Genomic DNA, 26,627 nt, shown 5'->3' with positions numbered 1-26,627 from the left:
GAATTACAGCACACTTGTAATATGCAGGAAGTATAGTACGAATGTCGGTAACACGTCTGGAATGTATGCATTACACTCAGATGGCAATTTGGCCTTCAGACTTTAGAGACTTATAAATCCCTGGTTTGTAGCTTTCATTTTTTTAAAGAAGCTGCTTTAATAGTTCTCTCGGGTTCTATGATTTCTACACACATACACACACAAAAGGAGTGATGAAGCATTTGAGGATTTGCATTGGGGGGGGAGGGCAGCGTGTGAGTGAGCATGCAGATGGTGGTGTGGTTGGTTAGTGGGCGAAGTAGATCATAGAAAAATGCAGAGATAAGATTTGTCCTGCTTGAGAAAGACTGTTAGAAGTTGGGGAACTCAGAAATTAGGCAACTGGCAATTGTGCCATAGGAGGTTCACACTGATAAGTTTTAACAGGGGATGTTTAAAAAATCACTCTATGGGATGGATTTTATTAGAGCCATAACTAAGGTGGGGTGACTGGATCTTTGATCCACTGTGCTGGAATTTAAAGGGCACTAACACTTATGCACTTTTAGTGTATGGAACAACTGAGCTTAGCATATAGTTAGCAAGAATAATTCATCAAATAAATAGCAACCATCCTTTCCCTGGAAGCCATGTCTCAGGTGAGGTCCTTCCTGCCCTGGCCCTTACCTACTCCTCCTAGGAGTAGCCTCTGCAGAAATTGTATTACTGTATCCTGAGAACTATACCCACAAGGGTAGGTCAATCTCCCCACTATGGGCAGGGGCTTGGAGATAACAGGCTTTTGTGTTTCAAGGCCCAAGTTTTGTCCCTAAGACTCTCTACCCACTACTTGCCCCAGGTGTATTCTATGTATTCTACTTGCCCTGGGTACCAGAATGTTTAATTTTGGCTCTGGATTACATTAACTATGGGCTTCCCTTCCTGTAATTTTGGAAGAGAATAAGCTTACATTGATATTTTATTTCCCATCCTTATATATGTGTTGGACTTTTAGCCACAGAGCATCACATAATTGCTAACTCAAACTTCCCCAAAATTCTCTGTGGGCAGAACAGCAGTAACAAAGAAGCAGAATGTAATCTACTTGTGGATAGGGGTTGTTTAATTTTTTTCTTTCTGTCCTCAGAGCCTAGAAAAGTGCTTGGCCCTTAGTTAAGTGCTTTATAAAATTTAGTTTCTTGAAAGGAGCAAAATCTACTTCCTCTTGGGTTAAAGAGCACTAAATTATATATTTCATTAGAATTTAGGGCAGCTAGGTGATGCAGTAGATGAAGCACAAGCCCTGGATTCAGGAGGACCTGAGTTCAAATCTGGCCTCAGACACTGGACACTTATTAGCTGTGTGACCCTGGGCAGATCACTTAATCCCAATTGCCTCATCAAAAAAATAAAATTAAAAAAAAAAAGAATGGGGGCAGCTAGGTGGCGCAGTGGATAAGCACTGGCCCTGGATTCAGGAGTACCTGAGTTCAAATCCAGCCTTAGACACTTAACCCTTACTAGCTATGTGACCCTGGGCAAGTCACTTAACCCCAATTGCCTGACCTAATAAAAAAAATTAAAAAAAAAAAAGAATGTCAGCCACCAATCCCCCACCATCTCTTCCTGAATCCCTTAATTTTCTTTTATTTCTCATAAGCATTAATAGAACCACCCTTTCAAATGTTCCTAATCATTTTGCTTGGGAGGACTGAGTAACAAGCTTTATACACATTTATGAAGTCTTTTCACAAACCTCCTTTCTTACAGATTAGGGAGTACATGATGTTCCCAATGAGTCCTAAAATCTCAGAGTTAGAAAGGACCACAGTAATTATCTAGTCCAACCCACATCTGTATAATAATACCTTATACAGAAACAAAACTGAAAATTGTTGGAGGACCTTGGTAACTGGTCGCTCAGACATCCCATGGTAACCCTTACCTCTTCTCATCTCTTGACTTAGAACTGTGGGAACAATGGCTAAATTGGGAGGGTTGTGTTTTATTTATTTGACCCTATTCAACCTGCCCTATAAGTGGTTATCTAAGCTTTGATTGACTGCATCCAGTGAAGGGAACCCATTACCACCTCCTGAGAGATTTTATTCCACTTTGGGCAAGATCTAATTGTAAATTTTTTTCCTTACCTCAGACCTGAATTTGCTCCTTTTCAATTTTCATTCATTGCTCCTCAAGCTACCCTCTAGGGCTAAGCACAACACTTCTAGTTATTGACTATTGATATGATTCTTCTATTAATTAGCACTGGAGATACTTGAAAAAAAAAACCTATTATGTATCCCCCTAAATCTTCTCTTTCTTCTACAGGTTAAACATCCCCAATTCTTCCAAGAGATCTTCATGTAGCATGATGTGAGACCTGATGCCATCCTGGTTGCTCTCTTCTGAAACGTCTCTCTCTCTCTCTCTCTCTCTCTCTCTCTCTCTCTCTCTCTCTCTGGGGCAGTGAGGGTTAAGTGACTTGCCCAGGGTCACACAGCTAGTAAGTGTCAAATGTATGAGGTCAGATTTGAACTCAGGTCCTCCTGAATCCAGGGCCAGTGCTTTATCCACTGTGCCACCTAGCTGCCCCTGAAGAGTCTCTAGCTTATGTTTCCTTCTTAGCAATGTCTATGGTTTTGATGATCTTTGTATTGGTTTGGTTTATAAATACAACATTTCAAGAAAAGCTATTGGTACAACAATGTAGTACAGTCCACCAAAATTGGTACAGTCAACAAGCATTTATTAAGTCACTATGTGTGCCAGGCACTGTGCTAAGTGACGGGGATGCAAAGAAACAGGGGCAAAACCAGTCCCTGTTATGTACTCAAAAGAGCTCATTAGTCTAATGGGGGAGGCAACATGCAAACAACTACATTCAAACAACATATAGACAGAATAATTCAGGGATTGTGAACAGAGAGAAGGCACTATCATTAGAGGGGATCAGAAAAGGCTGCTCATACATGGTGGGATCTTGAATATTCCAGGGATGCCAGGAGATAGAGATGAAAAGGTGGAAAATTCCAGCCATGGGAGACAGCCCATGAAAATGCCTAGGGTATCATGTGCAATGTTCCAATAATCTCCTTTTGGGAATTAACTTGCCCTTGGTTCCTTCATTAATTTTTTGAAAGTAATGGAAAACAAAATGATTTTGTGTATTAAATATCATGATTTCCAAAAGATCTGCCCATCTGCAACTTTGGCTCTATTTAAAGTAGAAAAAACTCATAAAACAAAGATGTGTGTGTGGGTGGGGGGGGTGCAGGTGATGTTGGGGAGAACTTGTCATTTAGGACAATATCATGGTTTTCCCCCCTTTCCTTTCTTCCCACTTTCAACTTGATTTTGAATGTATATAGCCATAATTTAAACTCTATAATTCTGGGTATGTACATAGACTTTTTAAAATCATAGTAATTTAGTTCAGTAATTATTTCCTTAGAAAGAAAGAGCCTCCATGGGGATATATTTGGGATTTTTCTATCATATATCATTTGTCTGCGGCAGTACTATTGATTTCAGGCAAGTGAGAAGTACTGTATATGTCAGGCTAATGATTTTTATTTCAGATGTGCAATCTCCATTTAAACCTCTCTTGCTTTGAAACATTGCCCTGTTTTTTCCATTATCAATCTATAGATTCAAATTGTTGAACAGAAGAATGGGTGCTACTTAAATACTGGGAAATTGCCTGGACTATTAATGTTAGTTTCTCTTCCTAAAATGGTTTGAAGTCTTCTGGTCTATAAAAGCAAAGATATACCTGTCTAATATTTATATGTCCATTATAGTAAATGAGTCTGCTTTTATGCTTGGCAGCAATTCCAATTAAGAGTGGTCAGAAACAATCTCTATTTCTGGATCACTGTCTACTTCAAAGTTGACCTTGTGGTTTACAGTTGTCTTATTTCCTGCAAGCACTGGTCCAGGCACTCATTTTTTTTTTTTTTTGGTGGGGCAATGGGGGTTAAGTGACTTGCCCAGGGTCACACAGCTGGTAAGTGTCAAATGTCTGAAGCCGGATTTGAACTCAGGTACTCCTGAATCCAGGGCCGGTTCTCTATCCACTATGTCATCTAGCCGCCCCAAGGCACTCATTTTTAATAAATAATGTATTTAAATATCAGTTAAGAAACTACAATCAAAAAAAGAAGTCAGTTGACCAAAGTCTGAAAATATGAAATGTTCTTTGGAGGGTTTGGGGTGTGGATTGAGAGGCACATGTTCGCAATATTTAGTATGTCATCATCAAGTAATGTTTACAAACCTCAAAACTCTGGGGAAACTTGCAGGCTTTAGCAAGCAGATGTTAGCAGTCCAGGAAGAATGATGACGGCCGCCTGAAAATATTCCCTCTTGAATATCAGAAACATGCAAGATGGACAAGATAACTTCATGGTGTTATGGACCATGGACCCATCTGACAATAGTGTCAGAAAGTCTTAGTAACTGCTCACCCAGACATCTCTTGGCACCCTTAGCTATCTTTGCATCTCGACTTAGAACCTGGGAGATACTGGTTAATTTGAGAGGGTTATATAAAATGGTTACCTTGAGAACAATTTAATATAACCTACTCTCACAATATCCTCTATATAGCCAATTTATTATCTGTATTAAACTTAAGAAAGTAGCTATAGGATATAGTGATATGATACTCCTAGAACTGATCAATTAGTTCTTTTTCAGGTAATAAATTTAGGGGTGGAAGGGAGCTCAGAATTAATCTAGTGTAAACCTGTTATTTTATAGATGAGGAAACTGAGCGCAAGAGAGGTTAAGTTATAAACTGTATTTTAAAAGTTAATTGCTATTGCTATATACATAAGTTTTGAGTAAACATATACTTAATTTAATAATATTATATCAGTAAAGGATTGACCATGTATCTCCCTAACTTCTCATGGTCTTAGGTCACATGGTAGAGAAAGCAGGGAGAGAACTTCAGCATTCTAGGTAGCACAAGCTGGAGAATGTGGTTTCAAGGAGACCCAAGAGAGCTAGCAAGAGAGACAGAGACCATGTGGTCTCAGAGAACCAAGAGAAGGTCACAAGATGCCCCAGAATACCCAGAAGACCTTGAAGACCTGAAAGCCCTTTCATGGTGACTTCCAAAGGCCATTTTATCCTCATTGGTTATCATCATTCAATTCCATTGGTTGACATGACTTGAAGGTGGTCTACATTAAAATGAACTGACAAAAGGGAAAAGAAGGCAAAATACATTCACTGAAGTTGCTCAGGGCAAAGTCTATTATCTAGTTATGGTTTAATCCCATCAGTCCTTCACTGATCTAGACACAAGAATCTATCTCCATTCTTTTTGTTCCCTTGGGTTTGTCCCAATGAGATATGATGAAGTTTCTCAAGGAAAACTCAACTTTCTGGAGTAGGGGAGAGAAACGACTGATCTCTGGACCCCCCCAAAAATCAATTATTAATAATTATTTTCTCACAGTACCCTAGGTCATACAGTTAATGTCAGGATCCTGTGACAGGGTATATGCAAGCATTACAACAATGACAGAAAAGAAAAGATCACTTAAAAGAAGCCAGATTCTGCATTATGAAACCATTGAAGATCTTAGAGAATAGATAATGAAATCAACCTTCACCCTTATGGCAGAGAGGTAGGGGATTATAAGGACTGAAGAGTATATATACATTGTGAGATATGGTCACTGTACCAGGATCTTTATATTTTGTGGGGGTAAGGGGTTGTTTGTTTTATGCATTATTATTTTTCTTTCACCCAGAGGAGGATTCAGTTTGGAAGGACGTTGAAATAATGTCCAACTGAGGACAAAATGCATCAATAAGTTGCGTTTTTAAAGGAATGGATTAATTTCTGATGTTTTAACCTATAGCTAAATTTGAATGTGACTGGCCTCAATCACATTAGTCTTCAAATGATGACCATCTTGCTTTTGGGAAAAAAAGGTAAATGATAAAAAACAAAACCAAAAAAACAACTAACGCAGTAGTAAGATTTTTTTTTTAATGTCCTGGAATCATTTTGAAACATTCATATATTGCCATATGTCTTTGTTTGCATCCCTGGTATTTAGCACATAATAGGCACTTAATAAATGCTTCCTAACTTGATTTTCTTTTCATATTGGTGTAGTAGAAAGAATGCTGACCTTGAAATATAAGGATCTGGTTTCAAATCCTGGTACTATCACTTATCTGTATGAATTTAGGGAAATCATATAGCTTCTTTGGGGACACTTCCATAATAGGTATTTCATAAATACTTGTTTAATTGAAATGAGTATTTATGATCATAGAAATGCCTACATACTGGCAACTAATACATCTTAGAGGGAGATTCTGAGATCAGAAAATCTCAGAGTCAAAAAGGATCAGAGGGAGGTCAGAGGTCATCTAGTCCAACTCCTCCTTGAAGAGGAATCCTCTTCATAGAATTCCTCAAAGGGAGTCATCTAATCTCTTCTAGAAGGCCTCCATTGTCAAGGGAGTCATTATTTCATAAAGCAGCTCATTCAATTTTTAGACAGTTCTATCATGAGTATTATATTTTAATAAGGGTTTTTTCCCATAATTTTTATTGAAGTGGGGAGTAAATATTCATTTTCCCATGGTTTGGTTCTACATACTTGGTCAGGGGTCCCGTGTGTAATTTTCCCATTGTGTAAACACTGATGTCCCTAAGAAACAGATTTGTTTTTTTCCATTCTACCAGTAGTAAAGAGCTCTGGAGATATGAGCTCAGTGAGTATGTATGTATGCACATGTACATGTGTGTGTATGTGTGTGTGTATACACACATACATATATACACACATGTATGTGTATCTACACATGTGTATATGTGTATGTATATGTATAGTCCATTACCTGAGAAATGCCCAGATAAAAGCACAGATACTTTGATAGATCTGTTACCCTTTTCATCAGTGTAGCTCTCTCCCATCTATACCTATCCTTTTGATCATACAGACTCTCTCTCTCTCTCTCTCTCTCTCTCTCTCTCTCTCTCTCTCACACACACACACACACACACACACACACAAAACCATATAGGGTGTCCCAAAAGTCTTAGTGTGGTTTTAAGCTATTAAAGATTATGTTTGTATATTCACATATGTGAGTGTGTGTGTATATATATGTGTATATATGTATACATATATATGTAGTTTTAAGCTATTTAACCTTACATATAATATATACTCTTTCTGTGGTGACCAAAAACTGGAAACTGAAGGAATACCCATTAATTGAGTAATGGCTGAATAATTTGTGGCATATGAATGTGAAGGAATGCTCTCCTGCTATAAGAAATGAGGAAATGGATGATTTCAAAGAGATATGGAGCATGGTTTTGCAAGTCAGAACCTTTCTATGAGGCCAGAATGGGAATTAAAATGGAGACTCCAGATGGAATTTACCAGTGGAGAAGGACGGGGGGGGGGGGGGGGGGGGGGGCGGGGAGATCTCATAGAAGGATATTCCAAGCAGAGGAGATCTATTCTAGTGCTGAGGGAAGTTCTAAGATGAAAAAACAACAGGGGCATTGCTTTGAAACCCAGAAGCTGGGAATAAGGAGCAGGAGGGGAATAAACACAAATTTCAAAAGCTGTAAGATCTGTGATCTATAAAATGACCATTCATGATTCCAAAGGACTGATGATGAAATGTGTTGTTTGTTGTTCATCCTTCATTCTTGAAGAGGACCAATGATATCAGGAGGGGGAATGTCTTGACTTGCAAGCCAATTGGATTTAAGTGAAGCGATGCTGTGCAAAGTTATCAGCTTCATACTCTCAGAGTCCAGTGATAAGACATATATCAGGATGACTGAAGAAAGCCCAAAATGCAGTGGGAGACCTAGCCTTTTTAAGCTAAGGTCTTGCTGAGGTCTTAGTTTGTTTGAGGCAACACCCATTTGGTGATTTAAGGCTAGGTAAGAATTAAGGCAAAATTGCCTACTCAAAAGGTCAATCTGGGAGGGGAAGACCCTCAGAGTTTCTGGCCAGAGCAGAAATAATTGCTATTTATACTCACTTTGAGCCATCAAACCCCAAACAATATGAAATGTGCCATTCATTACAGAGAGGTTATGGGATTAAGATAAAACATAAGACATGTATTTGTATACAGCCATTAAAGAAATTTGTTTTCCTTAACTTTGCATAAATGTTAGAAGGAACTTCTTTTTCTTCCTTTTTAATGGGATGGGAGTGGGAAGGAGAGAAAAGAGATTTTTATTAATTTTTTAAAAATAGATTTGTGTTGGGGGCTATAGATGTGATATGCTACATACACTTTCAGATGAGGTCACTGTATTTTTAGTTGTATTGAACTGTTTTACTTTGTTACAAGAAACCTCTCACTGAGTGGGGGTAATCTATAAATGTTTATTATGTAAAAAACAAAACACATCATAATATATACATATATTTATATATATGTGTATATATACACACGTATAAATATATACATATGTATTTAAAGAGAGAGAGAGATTCAGAGACAGAGAGAGGTGGAACAACAGTTATATACACACAGAGAAAGACAAAAAGATAGAGACAGAAATGAATCAACAAAGAGAAAGAGCAAAGACAGAGACAGAAAAAGATAAAGACACAGAGAGACAGAATGACAAAGAGAGACACAAAGAGAGAAAGAGACAGATGCATTCTTCCATCTTTCTATATGCTTCCTCTGAGGGTAATAAAAAATTCATGGAGATAGTACTGAATGGTGAGAACGTATAAGTTTAAGTGACATATATCCCTTCTAAAATAAACTTTTATAAGTTTAAGTTGGTTTACTCTTAGAAAAACATCATTTTTAAAAAAGGCATCTAAGAGTTTATAAACTTTTTTTGATCTTATGACTCATCATATTTTGATCTCCTAAGAGTAATGATACAAAATGGCTCCCAAAAGATGGATTAAATATCCGTAACATACTGGTAGGAAAGAAATCCATGTTGTCCTACAGCTTCTTGTCAAAAAATTTATGAATGTCATCTCTTATTTTATTATTTGGGGTCTCATGAAATCAAAACCTTTTCCTAATTAGCTTAAGATTTTTAGGGCATCCAGAACGCAGATGGGTCTGCCTAACCTTGTTGCCAATACTTAACTCTTTATCACTACTCACTTTGAATTACAAAAACAAAAACAAAACTTGCTCTATTTTTCTAGGAACTTAGATCAAGCATTGAATAAGAACTTACTATGTACCAGGCTTGATGCTAATAGGTGGAAATCCAAAGAAAAGTGAAAACACAAAAAACTGGCCCTGCCCTCTTGGAGCCTAATGTATGAATGAGGGAGGCAACATGCAAATAAAAAGGAACATATAAGATTCATAGAGAGTAGAAGGAAGGTCATCTTACCTTAGAGGGGAGAGCTAATGTGGCCAATGGGATTAAAGGCTTCTTATAGAAAGTGGGATCTGAACTGAGATTGGAAAGAAATTAGAAAAATCAAAGGGTAGAAGTGAGGGGGGAAAGCATTCTAAGCATGGGGAACAGCAGAGAGAGGAGATCCAGTGTCTATTCAGTGAAAATAACCTGTATGCTGGTATTGCTGGACCATAGAGTGAGTGGAGGAGGGTAAAGTATGAAAAGTCTGGAAAGATAGGAAGAGGTCAAGTTGTAAAGGGCTTTCAATGCCAAATAAAAGATTTCATATTGATCCTAGAGGTAACAGGGAACCCCTGCAGTTTTTTGAGAAGGGAATGTGATGTGGTCAGAATTATGCTGTAAGATAATCACTTTAACAGCTGTACAGAGGATGGATTGTGGTGAGAAAAGGCTTGAGGCATGGAGATCAATTATGGGTTATAGCTCAGGGAAGACGTGACGAGGGTCTGAACTAGAGAGGTGATTTTGTGAGAGGAAAGAATGGGATGTGTGCAATAGATGTTGTGAAGACACAAACAATAAGATGAATATTTAGAGATATATAAAAGAAAAGATTTCCCTCAAGTGGATCTTTTAAAAAAAAAATTTTTAACATGGCTTAGATTGAAAATGGTGAGGACCTTGATCTTTGGTTGCTTTTCAGGACTATGAAAAGTGTCCCCAGGAGCTGAATACAAGAATGTATAGAATGTGAATTCCTTGAGAGCAGAAGGATTTTTTGCTTTCTTTGTATCCTAGCACTTAGCATAGCGCCTGGCACATGGTAGATGATTAATAAATGCCTATTGACTAACTATGCCCTCTCCTCCACCATCGTGTAGATAAAACAGATTAAGTGTACCTTAATTTTGTGCATACCTTACCTCATATGCTTTGAAATGGCTCTGAAGTAAAAAGGACCAGCAAAGCAAACTAACTGGGGCCAACACTATGGTGGTAGAGGTTGTTGGGTTAAACATTCAAAGGAGTCAAGTTGTATGCCCACTGATGGTGATGTTATGGTGTCCACAAGATCAACTCAGTCTCCAATCTTGATATTTCAGGTAATAGTAGTCATAGCCCGCAGGACCATTTCCATCTGCTACTGGTCTTATTTTCTCTGATGTGGGCTGGGCCACAATTATCCATGTCTAGGTCACCTGATGATTACACTGTGGCGATATTCTAGGAGACCACCCTGGAGCCACAGCTGACTTGAGCATGTCACAAAGTACTGTGGAGTCACCACAAAGATTACATTTGGGGTGACGCCCATGTGCTCTTGGTTCCCGCTCTATAATTTGAAGGGTTGGTTCCAGTTCTGGAGAAAGGTGGGCAGGGCTGAGACCTAACGATGTGAGAAGCTGCTTTTTTCTCCAGTATCTTCCCTTAGGTCTGTGAGTTTGAACTTTGCTGTTTCTCGGTCCTGATGATGTCTTTGGCTGCACACCACCTTGTCTTTAAAACAGGTACCCATAAGCTTTTTGGTATCATAGACCCTTTTGGCATCTGCTGAAGCCTATAGGCCCCTTCTCAGAATAATGTTTTTTTTTAATGCCTAAAGCAAAATACATAGGATTACAAGGGATGACAATTATATTGTAATATATTTGTCAAAATATTTAAAAACAAAGCAAAAAAATGAAGTTCACAGACCCTTGGGTAAGAAGCCCTGGTTAGAAGTCTTTTCCTGCAATCTAAGATGAATATGTGGGCAAGGTTTGGAGACAAGTTTAATGGTATTTCAAAGAAAAGGTTAATCCTATGTGGTTCACCAGAGCAATGAGCACTCATGATTATTCAGCTAGGGTTTCATCAAACATTAATATGGTGATATTAGAATTCCCTAAAATGGACATTGGATGTATTGGTTTCTCTTACCCTTGTTGGAATTGGAGGGGGTTTCCTTTCTTCTACTCCCTGTTTGGGGTGTGGGTGGAAACACTCTTTAGAAGGAAAGCTTGATAGAAGAAAAACATTAGTCTTATTTCTGGGAAAAGAAAAGAAATGTGGTCAAGGAATCTTGGGAATAAGACAAGTAACATCTCTCATTCTCAGGCTTCTGTTCAAATGGATTAATTGCTGATGGAGAGCCCATTTTTGGCCTGTTATTCATATCAGCAAAGAACAACCCCACGATGATCCCATGTTAGAGATATTCCCTGGGTAATCTTTTTTAAAAATAAAATTGGCAAATTAGACAGATAATTTAGTTCTTCTCAAAATTAATGTGATTCATTTGGGTAGAACTTGTCCCAGAAGCTCCTGAGGGAAAATAGAAGTTTTTCTAAAATCTTCCCAGAGTAAATGTCAGATTGACTCTGGTTACCATAAAACTTGGTGACCAAAAGTACATAAACTCTATTGTCTTGAGACCAACCCAATTACTGACAAAGACTATTCCACCAATAGAAATTTATTTCTTCAACTTATGGATCTGAACCCTGTTAAATGTAGACATCATTGAGAAGAATGTCACTTTAAGATGCTACCAATTATTAAATTTCACATACAAACACACTCACATACAATCACTCACACAAACAAAAACACAAAACTGAATGTAATGCAATCCTTAATTCTTGTTCTCTGGACATTTTAGGCAGCCAGGCTGCACAGTGGATAGAATCCTAGGCCAGGAGTCAGGAAGACTTGAGCTCAACCCAGATTCAGACACTCCCTAGTTATTTGATCCTAGAGAAGACACTTAAACTCTGTTTTCCTTGGTTTCCTTATCTATAAAATGGGCATAATAATTGTATTCACATTATATTGTAATACATTCGTCAAAATATTTAAAAAACAAAACAAAAAATGAAATTCAGGATTGTTGAACTCAGGATTGTTGTGAGGATCAAATAAAATTACAGATGCAAGGGGCTTTGTAATCCTTAAAAGGCCATATAAATGCTAGCTATTATTGTTATTATATTGAAATACTTATGTTTGTCGATTGTTCCAAATAAAGAAAAAAGACCAAAAAAGATGTTGGTTATTTACCAACTATGTGCCAGATGTTTTGCTGGATGCTGGGAATGAAAAGAGAAATGAGTCTTTTCCTCAAAGATTTTATATATCTTAATAGAACAGAAAGCTCTGAAATCATGCTTTTCAGGGGAATGGACAGAGGGTATAAGGACACGAAGGAAGTGAGAACAGCTATCACATTAGGGAAAATCAATGCAATATTTATTAGGTACTTAACAGAAAGATACATAAGTCCACTGAGGACTGAGGCAGAAACAGGAGTGATAACAAAGCCAAGACTCATCAAAGATCTGGAAGTGGGTCCCTGAGATTGTTTTTGTTTGTATGTTTGGGGTTTTTTTTTTGCTTTTAAAAATATCAACTGTGTTCCTATGAACTGCTTATCCTGAGAATTCTGTCCACCCAGTTAAATGGAATGTTTGACCAAGAAAATGGAAAAGCTAAATCACAAGATGCTCAGTGAGTTGTCCAAGATCACAGGCAGAGTAACAGTAATAGCAGATTCAGGAATTAAATGCAAATCCCTCAGAACTCTGAGCATAGCTTTTGCAATTCCAATATTGAACGCTTTCCATTTTTTCTCAGGCAATTCAGGTATCAGTCTGATTAAGCCAAAAGGGGAAAGACACGGGAAGAATGTAGCAACCCTAAATTCCCTATTTTCTCTAGGTTTCAAATCAATTGAAATAAGCATTGTCTGAGTACCCACCATATGGCACAAGCTGGGTCTGGTAGTGCAGGCCTGTGGCCCCTGCTGCCGGGGAGGCTGAGGCTGTGGATTGCTTGACTTTGGGAGTTCCGAGCTGCAGGGCTAAAATGGATCTGATGTCTACACTAAATGCGACATCAATACGATGAGTAGCCAGGAGCAAAGGGCAGCTAGGTTTCCTAAAGACTGCTGAACTTTCCCATGTAGGGAAAAATGGAGATGGGTGAAGGTTCTGAGTTGGTCAGCAGTGGGGTCAGGCCCTAATTGCCTGCTATACTTCTGGCCATAAAAAATCCAAAGTATATAATATGGAACCTGTCTAGAGTAAAGGTTTGATTTTATTTCATTTTTAAAGGAAAGCAAGGGGGCAGCTAGGTGGCCCAGTGGATAAAGCACAGGCCCTGGATTCAGGAGGACCTGAGTTCAAATCTGACCTCAGACACTTGACACTTATTAGCTGTGTGACCGTGGGCAAGTCACTTAATCCCCATTGCGCCTCAAACAAAACAAAACAAAGACAACAACAACAACAGAAAATAATAAAGGAAAGCAACAGTCATTTTCCTCTCAGGATGCACAAAGAACTTACAAAGGTCTTTCTGATGACTTTTTTTTTTTTTTTTGCGGGGCAATGGGGGTTAAGTGACTTGCCCAGGGTCACACAGCTAGTGAGTGCCAAGTGTCTGAGACCGGATTTGAACTCAGGTACTCCTGAATCCAGGGCCAGTGCTTTATCCACTGCGCCACCTAGCCGCCCCCTCTGATGACTTTTTTTAAAGATCTACCTCCCCCCCAGGAAAACCTTTCTTGTATCAAAAAAGAACAATTAAACAAAACAAATCAATGCATTAGCCATTTTGGAGAACGGATCATTTATTTTGCACATGTCGCCCACTACTTCTCTACAGGGAGGAGGGAAATGCTGTCATTAACCTGACGTTATGATTGTTTCATGGCATATCAGGTCCTTGGGTCTTTGTGTCAAACATTGCATCAAGCATGGAGATTACTCTGGGCTTTATGTATGCTGTTAGGACACATGGAGACAATGTGCTTCAATACTGGGACAGTCGAAACCTTCATTGTGGTCAGGGCCCATGATAGGTGTTTGCTGCAGGAAGCCTTAGCTGCACTTTCAAATCCTTTCCCCCAAATGAACATTCACTCTGTGCCATGGTGCAATTAAATGCCCTTTGCTTTCATGCCAGGGAGCTGGTGAGATCAATTCCAGACCTGGCCTGGCTTTCTTTTCTCTTGCCCACACGCTACACATCAGAGAGTGTCTGAAGTGGCGGTGTTGCCTTGGTAGGGGTTCCTGAACAGCCTCTTTCTGGGGTGCCCAGGGGTCTCAGCTTTGCTTCTTCCGCTGGCAGGCTTCCTTTGGCTGCCTGTAGAGCCGAACACCCATGCCAGGCTTTTCCACATGTTGACACAGTTATGGTTCAAGTGACTTCTTAAAACAGATGCTGCCTTTCTGTGAGTGAGCCTTCTGGACACTGTTTTTCCAGGGAGAGCAGACTGTCTTCCTCCTGACCTTTACATTGAGGGAAACAGAATCCCACCCTGCTGAGGTTGGTTTTTCCTTAAGCTATACTTGGCAACAATGGCCGAAATCCTGTGCCCACCTCATTTCTCTTTGTTCTTCCCTGGAATCTTTTTTTTCCCAGATATTTTCTCATTCCAGACTGTTCTTCTAACTCTCCTCTCTTCTACCACTTAGTCTTTTGTGCTTTACATTGGGAAGAAACGCTCCTGAGAGGCTTGATCTTGAATGAAACATAATACCTGGAAATTAAGGCATTCTGAGCACTTAGCAGGTGAAATTGTGCTCATGATCTAGGGGCAGCTAGGTAGTGCAGGCATTCACTGGTGATGGTGTTAGTCTTAGAAGCAAGAAGATCTCAATTTGAATCCTGCTTCAAATACTTACTCAATGTCAGTGCCTTCCCTCTGAAATTATCTCCAATTAATCCTCAATATAGTTTGCACACTGTCCCACCCACTAGATTGTGAGTTCTTCAGAGGCAGGGGATGTTTTTGACTTTCTTTATGTCCCTAGACCCCTAGTACAATGCCTGGCACACAACAGGTGCTTAATATATGTTTGTTAATTGATTGACCCATCATTTCATTTTGGTGGATATTCCTCACTAACACTGGACAAGAGAAAAAAAGGCTTGATGAGTAGGGAGGGATGAGTGAAAGAGAGATTAGACTTTTTGTGTTTGACCTCAGAGTGAAGAAGTGGAAGGAATGGAAAAGATGTTAGGGAGAGGCATATTGGGCTTGATGTAAGGGAAAAGTCTCAACAAAACTCTCCCAGTGTGGAATGGGCTATCCTCAAGAGGTAGTGGATTCCCTTACAAGAGAGGGGAAACTGGAGGGTCTCTTGATTAGGTGGTAGGGCAGATTCTTCCTTTAAAATAAGTTTTTATTGATGTTTTTGGCTTTTAAAAAATATCACCATAATTTTCCCCAGTATCTTTTCCTTTGCTCTGCCCAAAGAGAGATTTCATATAAAAATGGGATTTTTAAAACCAAAAAAAAAGAAAAAAGGAAAAAAATGTAAAGAATCAGCATAATTGACTAATATACCCCCGAAGTCTGAAAAAATATATGTATGTGTATGTACACACATACACATACATATATAGATATACATACATATATACGTGATGTATTTATAGAGAGATATACATACATATATATGCAATATATTTATATATACACACAGACACCCATATATGCAATGTATAATATTTGTGAATCTCCAACTTCTGCAAAGGAGTGAGATGAAGGTATCTTCTCAAGTCAAAATAAGGCTGGATGAAGCATAATTTTTTTGATAGTTCTTTAATCTGAAGTTTTGTTTCTGTCTGTTTTCTTTCACAACTTGGCTAATGTGGAGATGTTTTGCATGACTACTCATGTATAACTTATATTGAATTGCTTGAGTTCTTGGGTTGGGGGATGGAGAGGGAGGGAGGAAGAGGAGTTGGAACACAAAGTTTTAAAACACTGATGTCAAAATTTGTTTTTACATGTAATTTGGAAAATAAAATTCTAAATAAAGAAAAAAATAATGAAATCAAACTTTAAAATAGATAATGTTAGAAAGAAAAGAAAATGTGTTGTTAATCCACATAAACTTGAGTGGACTAACCTTAAACAAAATAGCACTGGAGACAAAATATAAAGAAATATAATAGCTAAGCAAAAAAAATAAAAATAAGACTGGAAAGATTGATTGGAGTTAAATTGTGAAGGGCCTTAAATGTCAAGTTAAAGAGTTTATATTTTATTCCTAAAGGTAATAAGAAGTCACTGAAGGGTTTTCAATTGTTTGTTTTTTGCAGGGAATTCAGACCTGTTCTTCAGGAAGGTTATCTTAGCACCTGTGTGAAGAATGTATTGAAGAGGGGAGAGACAAATCAGGGAGTGACTGTTAAAATAATTTAGGTGAGAGCCCTGAGCTAAGGTGGTATCCATGAGATGAATCAAAGCAATATTGTGAAGGTAGAATCTCAAGAATTAACTAATCAGGGGCAGCTAGATGGCACAGTTGATAAAGCACTGGTCCTGGATTCAGGAAAACATGAATTCAAATCTGACCTCAGACACTTGACACTTACTAGCTGTGTGACCCTGGGCAAGTCACTTAACCCTCACTGCCCCGCCCCACCCCCCCAAAAAAGAAATGATCAACTAATTAGTTTTTAAGAGGGAGAGAGAAAAAGGCTGAAGATTACTTTGAGATTTCAAGTCTGTACAAATAGGAAAATGGTGCTGATGTAAACATAAATAGGAAAGTTAGGAGATGGGACAGTAACCCCTGCTTTGGTCTCTCTAGTATCTCTCATTGATCTGGTTCACATTCTTTACAAACTGGGTTCAAATTTTGCTTCAGACACTTGCTAGCTGTGTTACTTTGGGCAAGTCACTTAATATCTTGGTTTCTCAATTCCTTCATCTGTAAAAAGAGGAAACTGGACTTGTTGGCCTCTGAGGCCCCTTTTAGCTCTAAATTAATGCTCATGGGAGTCCTGTTAACAGCCCCTGGTGAGCTAACTTTGCTTGCCTTCTACTGTAGGTCTCTGAGATGATTTCAGTGAAGCCCAGACAAACCATCACCCAGCCTAGTGGAGAGGAGTTTCTATGAAGATGACTTCAGTGCCCCAGGACTTCATTATGGATAACTTATCTGTTAAAAGAGGCACTTTAGAAATGCTAGTAAAACTGAATTGAAATAAATGTTAGACAGTGATTTAGGGTTGCTTACTGTTTATAAATGTGACCTGCAAATGAAAGACCCAGCAGCTGAATGTGAATGTGATATCTGTAAGAGCTCCAAACTTCACACCTATGTGAACCAAGTCTCACACCAGCCTTTTGCAGACCACACATGTTCCAACCAACAGAAAAAGCAATATTTATGTATGTGGGTGAAACAGGGGACATATGATTTTTTTAATTTTGTTTTTTTTAAATAAAGCATTATATCTTTAATAAAATGTTCTTCAAGTACAAAATTACCTTTATGGTTGTATGTAAACCATTGGTAACCTTCATATTGGGGTGAACTGCAATATATTCTGTTGTAGGGAGAATAATTTCTGAATATTAACACCTCAGTAAACATCACAATGGGTAATGTGTGTATATAATATTACATAATGACTGTCAATATTGATATAATTCAGTGTTTTAAATTCATCCGTTGGTCATTAGACAAGGATCTTAAATTCAGAAAACTAAAATAATGTTTTCATGCAGTATAAAAGTTCCATGATTCTGAACACATTTGGTACCCTTTTCCACCATCCTACCACAATCACTATGGAAGTCAAAGAAAGTCACACAAAATTGAGACCTAGGTCCATGACCCTATGAACAAAATGAGATAGTGGGTTCACTGTGACTAGAAGTAGTGAGCTCCCTTATTGTTGGATATACCCAGGCAGAAACAGGATGATGATTTACCTAAATACCTTTTGGCAAGTCACTGTAATCTTTTTGTGTGATAGCTTCCTCTTGTATAAAATAAAGGAGTTAGACTAGAAGGCTGATAACTCTCTACAGCTATGACCCTACGATTTCTTAATAATGCTCTAGACAAATTGATGCATGGAATAAAAGGTTGGATTGGGTAGCCCCCAAGGCCTCTCCCAACTCTGAGATCCTGATTCTTTTCATCTACGATCTTTTAAAAAAATTTAAATGTTAATTTATGGAATAAAACAAGCATTTTCATAAGAGTACAATAAAAATGATGTTTATACATGAATCTGCAAATTTGCTACATGCAACTTTGTTCTCCTTTCAAATATACAACAAAATTATAATGTATTTTTTCTTTTTTTTCCCCTTTCCCCGACCTTCCCCCCTGCCCTAGAGATGGCTACCATTAGACACAAATAGATTACATAGATAGATTTATAGATAGATAGATGATAGATAGTGCCTCAGCACATGAATCTTCCTACCCCTTCTTTATTCTATAATATTCCCACATAAATCAGAAGTTCCTTAGCATAAGTTTACCTTAACCCCTCTCTACCCAGCAGACCTAGAATCCAATGTATTGTTCCAGATCATATTTCTTAGGCAAACCTAGCTCAGTGCATTAGGAATGAGAAAATGTGCTCAAAAGGACATTCAGGAAATGCTTCCATTTTACCACCCATGTTCTCAGGAAGTCTTTTATTGTGCCCATTTCTCAAAGCACTGGTGGTTGGTTTGGTGAGACTACCCCCAGTACACCCTAATCACTCTCCCTTTCTTTGTTGCAGCCACATGCATAAGAAAAACTGTGTATAAGAAAACTCCAGGTCATCAAGAAGATTCATGTCCTCATGGTTGGGTGTGAATAGGGGAAGCCAAATAGCTCTTTCCTAAACTTAGTGAATTACACAATAATTACCCAATAAAGACATGATGCCACAGTATGACTACGAATTCACTTCAGAACATAAAACAACCTTTGTGGTAGTCGGGGCTACTGATAAAAGTAACTCTGGACCCAAATAGGAAATGTTCTGATACAACTAACTTCATGTATAAACTAAATTAAATTTGAGGATAGTGTAATTTTTCATAGGCCCCTGGACTAGTTCATGTTTAGAAAGACGGGATCCTCTAAGATGTAACAGTAAATGCTTGTTAATGACTTCAAAATACAAATGGCCCACAGCTGCTAAAATTGCTTCTGACAATTCAGAAAAATGTACAAATTCCCAAATTCCTCAGGTCAGGGCAGAATGAAAGCTAACATTTTCTAGGCAATTCATGTGAAGGTGAATGCATAAAAGACTAGGAGATAATTTCCTCTTTCTTTGAAAATAACCTTCAAAGTCATGGTTTTTAACCTCAAGGGTAAAAAGTAAGAAATAATGTTTGGACATATAGAAGCACAAATCCACACTGTCAGGCTAATGATTCCCTCAAAGAAGAAAGCATTTCTTTTCCAAAATATATTACATTATTTCTTTTTATTTTTTATTAACCCCCCCCAAAACAAAACACACACACACACACACACACACACAGACACAGACACACACACACACATGCTGTTTTATTGGTGGCTCTTGTTTTCTCTCACTTTCCTACCACAATTGAATCCTCCCTTGAAACTAAGTTAAGCAAAAACACCTGACACTGTAACCATATCTGGCAACATGTACAACATTCTGCCCTTTCTGCAGAGAAGAATGTATGTATCATTTCTCTGCTCAGGGGCTATTATCGGCTTTTTGATTACTCAGAATTTGGTTTTCTTTTAGTGAACTTTTCAGTGACATAATTGAATATATTGTTCTTCTGCAGTTGCTGTATTCACTCTGGAGTGGTACACACATATCTTATTTTTTCTCTGAATCCCTTGTAGTCATCATTTATTAATGTAGAGCAACATTCTATTCCACACACGCATACATGTAGGGCATGATTGTAAATATTTAACAACTGGATCTCTGAAAATGCATGATACACTTTTTTTGTGTGTTTATTTTTTGTTGTTGCTGTTTTTGTGGGGCAATGAGGGTTAAGTGACTTGCCCAGCGTCACACAGCTAGTAAGTGTTAAGTGTCTGAGGCTGGATTTGAACTGAGGTCCTCCTGAATCCAGGGCCAGGGCTCTATCCACTGCACCACCTAGCTGCCACCATGATACAATTTTAAGTTAAATCTAAATTAGCAAATGCTTTCCTCTATCATTTTCTTAAGCTGAAATAATTAACAAAACATTAACTTAAGCACAGATTTATAGAATTTGCTGATTTCTGAGGTAGAAATGCTCAGGCAGAGAATTTAACAATCAGCCCTTGGGAGTCAGTATGAGTTTGTTCCAGCAAGTCCCTAAAGTGTAACCCTAACCCTAACCCTACATGTACCTGGATATTCATGTTTACATATGTGTATATGGATACATTGATATCAATATACCATAGTTCGTTCCATTATTCTCTAATCAATAGTCATACATCCTCTCTCTCTCTCTCTCTCCCTCTCTCTCTCTCTTTCTCTTTGCCTCCTTCCCTCTCTCTCCCTCTCTTCCTTTCTCTCTCCCTCTTTCCCCACTCTTGGCTTGTCCCTTCCTCTTAGGATAATGCAGGTCTAAAGGCCTGAGAAGGGGCGAAGGCAAGTCACTGGCACCTTAAAACCAGTCGCTTCGGGTAGGTGGGGCTTGTTAGCCCTGGCAGGCAACCCGCCTAGGGGAAGGATTCCCTGATTTTAAACCTCCTCTGCCTTGCGGCTATACCCATATATGGGAAAGGCTTCGGGAGTTAACCCCAGGAAAAATCAGGAGTCGGAGTCCCTTAGGCAGTTGGATGTTGGACATCACATCCCTCTGGCAACTCCTGGGCGGCACTGGTGCCAAACTGTATTGGCTCTGTCTCTCCTTTGGATCCACCAATGTCGTGGAGAGGGAAAACCTGCTGCATGGGCAACAGTGTGTTTTCCAATTGATCTGCCCAGGCCAGAGCCCTGGAGAGGACACTCCAGCTACTCCTCATGGGGTAGATACAACATGGTAGCATGCGGCAGTTACCGGTTATAAGTCACTCGGGAGCTGTGGCTCCCGTATCAGACTGCACAGCCACACTGTGGCCTGTGGCTCTTCAAGGCACTGATCCTTGGTCGTCTGTGATTGATGGAGGCCTACCATCATCCATTTTGTGCTTTTATGAATACTGTGGTATATATTGGGGTTGGTGCCCATTAGAGTGACTTCTGATTTGAAGAATATAAATAGTTCAGTGACTTTTGTACATATTTCCAAATTGATATCCCAGACTAGTTGAACCAGTTTACAGCTTTGTCAGGGGTTTATTGTTGTGCCTGCCTTTCCATAGCCCCTCCAAAATTGATTGGTAGAAAGAAATTTTGAGTACTTAGCTATTGTACATCAATCTTCAAGAATTAAAAATAAGGTCAACTAGAATGCAGCCTTTTAGGTCTGTGTGTATGTGTCTGTCTCAATGACTAGAATACTTACATAGGTCACTTATATTCAGGAGCCAGCATGGCAGAGTTGTCAGAGAGACAAGATGGAAGGCAGCATAACCTGATAGATGTTCAAATCTCACCTCTGACATATACTGTTTCTGTGTCCCTAGGTAAATCACACAATTTTTCAGTGCCCCCAGGCAACTTTCTCAGATTATGTTTCGAAACAGTTCCTAATCTGCATTAGTAGAGAGAAATTCCTCGGTGGGGAGCTACCTACCATAATGAAATCAGAGGTCTGGTCAAAAAACAAAGAAAAAACTCTAACCACATTATATGCATTTTTAATTATATAATGTTTTCATAGCTTTAATCAATAAGGAAAAATCCCATCAAATACCAAGTAATTTCCAATGTTATCCAGTTTCCCTAAATAGTAACATTACAAACTTGATCAACTTGGATGACAATGTGTAAATTTCCATGCCTGAAATCCCCTTGAATATATTCAAGGCAAAAAAAAAAAAAAAGAAAGAAAGAAAGAAAGAAAACAAGCTTACAATATGCTCTGCTCTGTTTTTATTTCTCAGGCCCTTTCAAACTGCTTAGAACAAGATAACAACACTTTCTTTTCTTTTTAAAAAAAATTCAGTTTTATTATATGTTCAGGTCCAAATTTTGTCTCTCCCTCCTCCCCCTCTTCTACCCTGATCGAAAAAGCAAGAAAAACAAAACTCATTAAAGACATATATATATATATATATACATACACATGCACACACATATAGATATATATAGTGAAGTAAAACAAATTCCCACATTGGCCATATCCAAAACAACCTACGATAAAGCAAAACATAAGCCTCGGAGGCAGCTAGGTGGTACAATGGATAAAGCACCAGCCCTGGATTCAGGAGGATTTAAGTTCAAATGCGGTCTCAGACATTTGACACTTACTAGCAGTGTGACCTTGGGCAAGTCACTTAACCCGCATTGCCCCATCAAAAAAAAAAAAACCCAAACATCAAAAAACCCATAAGCCTCAATCTGCACTCTGAGTTCATCACCTCTCTATCTGAGGTGGGTAGCATAATTCATCATGAGTCTTCTGGAATTGGTTGGTCATTGTGCTGATCCAGTGTTTCTAGGTCTTTCAAAGTTGTTTGTTTTTACAATATTGTTGTAATTATGTAAATCATTATCCTGGTTCTACTCACTTCACTCTATCAGGTTATATATCTTCACAGGGGGGGGCAGCTAGGTAGCACAGTGGATAGAGTACCGGCCCTGGAGTCAGGAGTACCTGGGTTCAAATCTGGCCTCAGACACTTAACACTTACTAGCTCTGTGACCCTGGGCAAGTCACTTAACCCCAATTGCCTCACTAAAAAATTATATATATATATATATATTTTCACAGGTTTCTCTGAAACTATCCCCTTCATTATTTCTTACAGCCCAATAATTCCATCACATTCATATACCACAACTTGTCCAGTCATTCCCCAATTGATCGGCATCCCTTCAGTTTCCAATTCTTTGCCACCACAAAAATAGCTGCTCTGATTATTTTTGTATATATGGGTCCTTTTTCTCTTTCCTCAATCTCTTTAGGATATAGACCTAGTATTGGTATCATGGGATGATAATTAGCACTTTTATAAATAGGTCTTTGGGGAGTTTCACTTTGTTCATCCTGAAGCCAGAGGTGACAAGGACCCCATCTAAATGGCTTTATTATTTGAAAATAGCTTCATAGTGTCAGTAAAAATTTTTTTAAAAATCAACGAGTGTTTTGTTATGATGATTTCCATTTGGCCACCATTGGCCAAATAAAGAGATACTGTGTAAATAGTCAATCCAGCAAAGTGTACTTGATTCATTTTGTTAATTTGGCAGGGCTTAAGAGTGGGGCAGCAAAGACCAACACTACCAGCACTTGGCAAATTGAAGTCTCTCAAGATGCAACCTGAGGATATGAAAATATTCTCTAGCAGTCAAGTGATTGTCCCACAGGAAGTAATTTCAGGCTATTGAAGAGCCAGAATTCCATTTGGTAAGTTACCAGTTCCTGGGATTGAATGTTCTAAAAAACTGAATTTGCCTCAAGACAATCAGTTGGTACTTCAAAGCCCCTGTTTTCTTTATTTTGCTCAAAATTCATCCCATGTCTCCTTACACAATTGGCCCTTTATCACTTACACACATATGTACTGTGTAACCCCTTCCTTTACTCTTTCTTTAGGGCAAAGACAACTCTTTGTGGACATCAGTCCACCCCGTTGTTTGGATAAAAGCTACCATGATTTAAATGTGTTCAGGAAAGGATAGTTAATCAATCAAGGGACATATTTTACTGATTTTTTAAAAATGATGATTGTTACCCAAGTCTCTTATGGTGAATTCTTATGTTATAAGGAAAGAAAGGGCAGCTTTGCAGATACCGTCTTGAAAATGGAAAACAGTCAAGAGTCACCAGTGAGCTAATAATAATCATTTGACAATTTGGTTTCCTTGAGTCATCTTCCACTGGGAAGTGTTTGACTTTCATTGGACTTACTCTCTAACTGCAGACTGATTTGTTATTTTTATTTGTATTTCCTCAGTGAGGTTGTCATGAAATTTCCCATTAAAACATCACTAATATGAAGAGTAAAGCACCAAATAAGCTATAATTTCCCAAGTGAGTTTAATGATGATTAAAAATATAATAATAACTAATGTAAAACTCTCCCAACTTTTTTAATCAACTGAACTCCAAGGTAGCATTTATATAATTAATTTGGAGTGTTTCTTCAATATCTTCCTACTTTATCTACTGATCTTTCTTATTCTGACTTGTCATAATTTCTATCCCCCTCAAAATAAATTCCTAATTTCATTCATGTTTCTAACATTGTAATTTTTTTTCTTGTAACTTCGTCATTGTAGTGATATTCCTTCCATCAACAAAGATCATTAACCCCTCAATAACTAGAGAGTTGGCCCTGGCCACTGAGAATTTAGGGGACTTGCCCATGACCATGCACGAGGTGCCAGAGGCAGGCCTTATCTCAGGTCTTTCTTATTCTAATTTTGGCCTTTTGTCCATAGTTCAATGATGCCTCTTAACATGGGGAAATTGGCTTAAAATCTTCTTTAAAATGCTGGGGAGGGTGGGGGCAGCTAGGTGGTGCAGTGGATAGAGCACCAGCCCTGCATTCAAGAGTACCTGAGTTCAAATCTGGCCTCAGACACTTGACACTTACTAGCTGTGTGACCCTGGGCAAGTCACATAACCCTCATTGCCCCACAAAAAAACAAAAACAAACCCAAAATGCTGAGGGTTTTTTCTGGTGTAATTTTCTTTTTGTGAGAGTGATACCTATGAAAACTTGGGCAAGTTTCTTCCATTCTTTGGGTCTCATTATTTTCCTTTGTAACATGAGGGTCAGGGATTGGAACAGATGGTTTCTGGGGTTCCTTCTAACTCTAAATCTATGATCCCAATGTCCTAAGATTAGAAGGCTATTACAAACAAGTAATGTATGGATGCTTACCAGAAACTTCGCAGACAATGTTTTCTGAGAGCTCTGGAAGGCACATTTTAAAGGCTTAATTCCTCAGATCTATGACTAACCCAGGAGAGTTTGAGCTCATCTGTGTACTTTGAATCTTTCATTTGCTGTCTATGAAGAGAACTAATAACTATTGCCTCTAGGATGAAAAGGAAAATCTTCTCTCAGCCTGAACTTCTGATTTCTGCCTACGTTTCTTGCCTTATTTCATACCATCACTCACAGGATCAGATTTAGAGCTGGGGAGAGACATTTAAAGACATCAAGTTCCAGTGGCTACAAAAGAAGGCTGAGGTTCAGAGAGGCTATGACTTGCTTAGAGTCACACAGCTACTAAGTATCTGTAATAACCCAAAGGGCCACCAAATGGAAAAATCCAAGGGAAGTTCAAAAACTCCTGACAAGGAAGCTGAGTTCCCCTGTGAAAGTAAGACCAGCAGTGATGACCTAAACCCCCTTTTCCCCAACTGGGAGTTTGATTATCAATTAGCCACCAATTCCTTAGGAGCCTTCCTTCTCCATACTAGTGTGAATCAGCATTAATTCCCAGGTTCAGTCTCCTCATTGTCTTCTTCCGATACCTGGTTCTCCTATCCCTACATAAGAATCCTATCAAAACCCACAAGACTTTACTGGTTTGGGAGAGAGTGTCCCATTGCGGGGTCTGAGTAGGGGACTGATCTGTTTCCATCATTTTCCCTGACTGCTCTTAATTTTGTGAGCATCTTTTCTCAATAAAGTTGATTTGCTTTACTGTTTTGCAGTAATCTTTGTTTCCTAGTATTAAACCTTTAGTATTTTAAACCTTCAAATGTCTGTTAAGACAATATCTGAGGCAAGATTCAAATCTGGGTCTTCTTGATTCCATGTTCAGGGCTTAATTCACCATAACAACTCTTCTCTCTTTCATGAATTTGGTAATCCAGCCAAAATGAACTATTAGCCATTCTCTGAACTCCTTACTCCATCTCACTGCTCCCAGCACTCATACTATCTCTTTCCCACATTCAGAAGGCACACTCAAATGCATGCCCTTCTTCATGTCCATCTCTTTGGCTTCCTTCAAAACTCAGCTTAGTGTCATCCTCCACCATGGAGTCTTCTCCACTCAGTTATTAACATCCTCTCTTTTCTCAATTTTCTTTGTTCTACATTAATCTATGTATATCTACTGTTTCCCAATTTAGAAAACGTGAGGTATTTTATTGAACACAGAAATTTAGAAAGAATTAAAGGGAAAACATTTTTGGGAATTTGAATTTCATTTCTGCAGCCATTATTTATGTGACTGCCTATTTAAGGTGTATGAGATTTTATTTTCCTTTATTAGTGTAGCTAGCACCAAGAGCTTTCTCTCCCCATCATAGACCAGCACTGAGAGAGTATGTGGTCTCTCCTTCCCCTAGATGTTTGGTGACAAAGTCATGGATAATTTGAATAATCATATCCAGCTGCTTCATGGGAAATTCAATGTACTGACAGATAACTGGAGAGATAAAAGTACATTCCTCTGAGCTGCAGACATAAGTGAAGTATTGAAACAGGTGGGAGGCACA

General features: G+C 38.6%; 1 long non-coding RNA gene across 3 annotated transcripts in view; it reads left to right on the top strand.

The window, feature by feature from the left end:
* The window catches only part of LOC122751569, a 31,064-nt gene extending 13,425 nt beyond the window's left edge, over positions 1-17,639 (top strand). For all 3 annotated transcript variants that reach the window (XR_006355797.1, XR_006355795.1, XR_006355796.1), the window contains exons 2-3: positions 16,424-16,526; positions 17,158-17,639. This is a non-coding gene — a long non-coding RNA (uncharacterized LOC122751569). The remainder of the gene's footprint in view (positions 1-16,423; positions 16,527-17,157) is intronic.
* The last annotated feature ends 8,988 nt before the right edge of the window (positions 17,640-26,627 follow it).

Source organism: Dromiciops gliroides, chromosome 3 (genome assembly GCF_019393635.1).
Source record: "Dromiciops gliroides isolate mDroGli1 chromosome 3, mDroGli1.pri, whole genome shotgun sequence".
NCBI lineage: Eukaryota > Metazoa > Chordata > Mammalia > Microbiotheria > Microbiotheriidae > Dromiciops > Dromiciops gliroides.
Note: the sequence above shows the minus strand (reverse complement) of the source record. Positions and strands in the feature narration are given on the sequence as shown.